Genomic DNA, 5,945 nt, shown 5'->3' on the forward strand with positions numbered 1-5,945 from the left:
GCAAGATGGCGGCGTTGGGTGAGGTGAGCGGGAACGGCTGGGCAGGGCGCTGGGTGCGGCTGACGGGAGTGGGCTGGCTGAAAACCAGCGGTCAGCTGTGACTTCTGAGGGTGATGGGCCTTTGTTTTTTGTGTTAGCTTCTCTGCAGTCTCTTAGGGGTGGACGTGAGCCAGTGTCAGTCTGAAATAAATCAGTAAATCCCTTTTCTTCCCATTAGGACTTGTTTCCTGTTGGGGTGACCTTGGTGAACTTCGGTTACCTCGTAGGTAACTTTGTTAAATATTCAGTCAACTTTATTGAAAATACAAGTTTCCAAGTGTAGAAGCTGTAAGAGTTCCCACTGATCCTTTTTATTCAGGTCTCTGTTACAAATATATGGTTTAGTTTGTGGTAGCAGTGGTAATGAGAAGATGGTTGGACTGGATGATCTTACAGGTCGTTTCCAACCTTGTGATTCTATGACTCTATGATTCTGTTAGTCAGAGATACATATTTTGATTTTATAGCGTTTCCTTAATGCCTGTGGTCTCACTGGTTGCAATAGAAGAACTGAAGTTCCTTCTTCCCAGGAATGTCCATACTTTTCATTTTCAAGCTTTCCCATATGTCTTTAATTTTGTAATTTATTTTTCTTTTCAGCTGCACCGTCTTTAGGGAGAAACTGATGTTTTAGAGTTTGGCAGGATGTCTGGATTTATTGCAGTCCAGAGAGAACTACCTTGAATGTTTTTGCTATGCTGATACATTTCTGTCTTCTTCTGCAGTGCCTGCAGAGATCATCTGTGTGCTGCATTTGTACCAAATCCAAACTGTGTGAGCTATACTTATCTTATGACATTCATTGAGCCATAATTGTTTCTGTGCACAATACATTTACTTCCCTGGAAAGCACAGTGTGTGAAGATACCATCAGGAGCAAATGAGCCACACGTTTTGTGCACAAGAAATGTGACATCTCTGTTTTGTCAGATTTACTGCATGTACCAAGACTATTCATGTGGCAGGTTTGCAATGTAATTGGTGCTTTTTAGAAGTACATATTCATTGTCAGTCTAAAAAATTACAAATTGATGCGTGATGGCTTCAACTTGGGCTTTTAGCCACTCCAAATACGTCAAAAGCATGCAAAGTTTTGCTTGCAGAAGGCTGGTAGTATTGCCTTTTTGTGCAGAGAGCAGTAATTCACTTAACAGTTGACTGTAAAAGGCATTACTGTTTGTGGATGTGACAGTGATAAGTTGAAGCCCTGTGTCTTAATCAGAACCAGCAATAACGTAGTACCACAAGGGTATGGGAATAGAAATAGAATATCTTTTTGCATTCCTGAACTCATTTTCATTCCTAAATTTTCATTTTTGGCGTATATTGGCTCTCCTGAGTTGTCCTAAAAAATATCCTTAAACCTGCATTGCAAAGTCTCGTTCAGATAACTGCTGTGACTGTTGAAGAATGACTGAGATCATGCTGAAGGAGACCTAATTCTCCATATGGAAAAGGATTCTATGAGCTTTATTTCAGCCTTCTTATTCAGAGAATGAAAGAGTAATATTTTTCAATAAGACTTGCTCTTAGCTTCTGTAGTTTCTAACAAATTATGAGATTTTGAAGGATTTAACATGACCAGCACCTTTTTTTTTTTTTTTGTAAATAAATGAGATGACTGCAATTTTTTTTTTAATTTCCTGTTGTTGTTTGCTTGTTTTTTTTTTAGCTTTCTTATTTTGACAAAACATTTAAATATATAAATCATAAATTTTAATTGTTTTCTATTAAAGAAGAATTTAACGTGTGTGGTTCAGTCTTCAAACACTAAGTTGTAGATTTTCCAAACTGTCAGCAAATAGTCACTAAGGGACAACATAAGGAGCAGAAAGCAATTGCACTTAATTCCATGAAATTTAATTGGATTGTACTGCTTTCTGATTGCATCTGATCAGATAGGATGTAACAGAAGTTTGGCCAAAACTGTAATGTCAAACTCATTACATGGTGGACGTAATCGGGGGGAGGAACTGACAGCATGCTTTGCAAATTAGAGATTAAGCATTCTGGAAGAAAGTCAGCAAGACGCACAAGATTTAGCATTCCTGAAGGCACCATGGGGCATCTTTGCAGAAGGCACTGGCTCCCAACTCCTGCAGGTGTTGGAGAACGAGGATTTGGGAGCTGTTCCCTCACAGATAACCTTTGTAGTGCAGGTTCTAACTTCAAGCTCTTTGTGAGCCAGCTGCATGCTGCCTTTGGCCTCTGTTCCATAGATTACTGTCCCCATTTGAAATAAACCACTGAGTCAGGCTGCAAATGTACTTACTGAGGATTATAAAACAACCCTTAGCTGAAACCCTGTACTGAAAATGTTCGTGCAGTGCAGGTCTGTATACCACAAAAGACATATAGCAGTGTGGGTTGACTTTGCAATAATCCTTTCTTGCCTGCCTCCACTCTTTCCCCCTCCTTCCCCTCATATCATTCATTCCTATTTGAGTATTTTGAAAAGCTTTCAGTAGGCTATTGAACCCACCCACTTTCCTCTGCACTGTTGGGGTTCAACAGCAATATTTACCTTGTTCTGGTGCCTACGTAGAGGTTAACTTTCTGTTTAAAATAGTATTTCTTTCTCTTCTGTGGAGGAGAAGATAACTGGCACGCTGGGCTGCAAATTATTTGGTGAGTCACCAGTTAATACGTCCTGGATAGAAAAGCACTGCAGCTGCTAATTGCTGTTTACTGCTTGACATTATGTACAAGAAAAGAAAAGGTAATTGGTATGTACAGCCTTTTATTAGGTGGTTTATATATACAAGTGGCAAATACACATAGGGGCTTTTCAGGCTCTATTTCTGTGAACATATAAGTAATATGCTGTGGGCTCTTTCTGTCTTTTTTCCTCTCCCACATCCATGGATAAGCTGCGGGGGTGGATCAGGAAGGATGTAGGACTTTCCATCAGAGAAAGAGATGATTTATAAGACAGTCATTGGCGTTCGTTGTTAGAGCTCTTTTTTCTCTCTAAAGATAATTTGCCCTGAGAGAGAAATAAAATTCTCCAAGTCATCTGTGTGAGCAAATAAGTGGAAATGAGCTGAGAAGTTTCACGATCAAAATAAGACTGACCTGAAAAGTGGAATTTTGCTATCGTTCTGATTGTGCAGCAACACTGAAATCCGTGTTTCCACGTGTGCTTATTTGCAGAGCTAATGCCTCCATGGGTTCATTTTCAGCAGTTTCTAAAGCCATTTCATGGGTGTGATTTGGGGTGGAATCTGAGTGAAAGTGAGAGAAATGCCAAAGGGCTTGTTCTTACTTGCTGCAGAAACAGGAATCAGAGGTTTCTGTTATTCTGTTTTTGTTGCTGTTTTTCCCCAGGGATGAGTATTTAGGCTTTGTCTCCCTCCGTTTTTGATACAGCCTTTGCCATATTGCCAGTGTGTTTGATTGCTCTCAAATTTCTGCCTTTTCAACAACCTGAGGAAGAACAATCTTAATGTATATAACTTTAATAATGAGAAGATTTGATGCTCTTTGTGAGGGTTAAAAAAAAAAAAAAAGTGTTGAGTTTTGATTGTTCTTTTTTGTTGTTTTCAGTAAAAAAAAGTTTTCTGTCACTTCAGATGTTTGAGAGTTTCTGCTGTTTTTTTTTTTTTGCTTCTTTATTAATCCTGACAAAGATGTTATTTGCAATTGTGACTCAGGTTAGCCTACTTCTATATGGCACAGTAAAAGAGCTCTATATGTATCACTATTTATTTAAATCATACTTGCTGCTGCCCCTGAACAGGTTGTCTTAGTGCTTGAAAGTGGGTTCCAAAATGCATTTTCTTCTCTGTCATTCAGCCAGGTTAAAGATCTGTTAAAGATTTGTGGGCGTATTTGAGTTTCCCAGTTCCTGTATAAAGTACAGCCACAAGCTGCCCTCAGAACAAACCTGGGCTTGGCACAGATTGGTTCTAAACATGATTAGATACACACATGAGATAAGGGGAATTAGCTGGGAAATGGAAACATTTCAGAATTCTGTTTGTGGCATCAAAACAAGTCCTTGAAAAGCATTCTCATTTGTAACAATTGACAAGTGAAAAGCTTCATATTAAAAGAAGTTTAACTTACAAGTTCAGGATTATGCAAATGCTTGGTTGTTTTGTTTTCTCTTCTTTAGTGAACTTTGGGAAAAATTAAACACAATTTCAGTAAAACAAGATATAATGATTAGTTTGTACTTAATTTTTTTTTTTTCTTACAGCATCTGAAAGCACTCCTCTGAGAGTTGTGGGTTAAATCCCAGGACACTCTGTATTGGCTGTGGCAAATAGCTCTGGGAAGCTGAGGCAGAAAGAATTGGAGTGAGCTGGCTGAGTTTTAAAGGAAATCTCTGCTGGAAGTGGGATTGGAGCACAGTTTCCTGATGGCCAGGGCTGTACTGCATAGCAGGAATACAAAGGACTGCTCTGCCCTGCATTTAGCCCATTTAAAACTGAGATGTACGCTCAGATGACGCATCAGGAAGAAGAGCACACATCTCCATGTAGATCTTCGACAGCAAAGCACTGGAGCCTGGGAAACTGCTGTTTGTTGTTGTAAATTATCTTCCCCACTTCCAGCTGCACTTTGGTTCCATCAAGTAATGGCTGGATTATGAAGAATATGGAACTGTTGGATGCAGAAGTACAGCAATGAGGGGATTGTCTGCCCTACTCTGGGAATGTGCTGTTCTGATGCCCACGGCTGCAATGTGCTTCGTGGTCTTTTGGGTTGCACAGCATTAGCAATAGCAGTGAGAGATACGGTGGTGTGAGTCTGAGTTGGCAGCTTTCTTTGCAATTATGAAATAAGCACATGATGAATTTTTTGAAGAGATGAGTAACTTGACTTTGTATCATATCCATGCTAACAGATTTTCTTAGAGAAGGACGTGTTTTTCTCTTATTTTGAGCAGAAATACAAGATACAGACATATATTTAAGTGTAAGGTTTATGTTTGAGTGTAGGTAATGCAGAAAAAGTCCAACGTGCATGGTGTATATAATATTTCCTAAGAACTAAATGTTATTTGAGCAAAGCGTGTGTGTATTTGTGGGGGTTTTCAGTACAAAAAAGGACAAAAAGACCTTTTGTCAAGCTGTAATTTCTGTGTGGAGCAATGCTTTGTGGATACAGCTCATTTGTTTGTTTCTTTGTGCAAATGTTTTTCGCCAATTTGACTCTACTAAGTGTTCTCTTCAGACCTGCGAATTATTAGGGCTAATCATTTCTTTTTCTAAAGCAATGTTTCAAATTCTGTCTGCTGGCAGACAAGCAGCTGGCAAGGTCACAAAGGCTCGGGGTGAGCAGAGGTGCTACGATAAGGTGTCAGAAAGGAGATATTCCTGCCAGCACCTGGGATTCCTGGTGATGCATCGATCTGAATTTGTTTTGGTTCTGAATTTATTTCCGAGCTACTGACACGTGAAGAGTCAGCGTTTCCCCCTAAAACGCCCCGTTTCCTTGTGTGTTTCACTGCTGTTTTCCCGGGGTTCGAACACGTGGCCTGGAGCTCCAGCTCCGGCGGGGAGGTGGGACTTAGCCTGATAGATGGTCTAACGAGCCAATGGCTTGCTTGAAGCCCTGTAGCAACTGAGCCGCTGTCTCCCGCTACAAACACGAGGAGGGGGCGTTCGAGGTGCGCAGCCCCGCAATGGTAGCCGAGGTGGGCGGGGCTACCTCAGGTGGGCGGGGTTATCTCGGACGGGTGCGCCAATACGCGGCGGCAGGGCGGCCGCAGCGACGCGGGGGTGGGCGGGGCTATTCTTACCGCACACCAATGAATGCTGAGGGGGGCGGGGCCGGGCAGGAGCGGTCCAATAGCGCGGCTGGGGGGCGGAGCCCGGCGTCCTGTCAGAGCCGCGGCAGCGAGCTGAGGGCTGAGCGAGCGCGGCTGAGGGTCGGCGTGGGGAGGCGGTGAAGCGGGG

The sequence above is a fragment of the Phasianus colchicus genome, chromosome 20, assembly GCF_987193195.1.
Source record: "Phasianus colchicus chromosome 20, bPhaCol1.hap1.1, whole genome shotgun sequence".
Taxonomy (NCBI): domain Eukaryota; kingdom Metazoa; phylum Chordata; class Aves; order Galliformes; family Phasianidae; genus Phasianus; species Phasianus colchicus.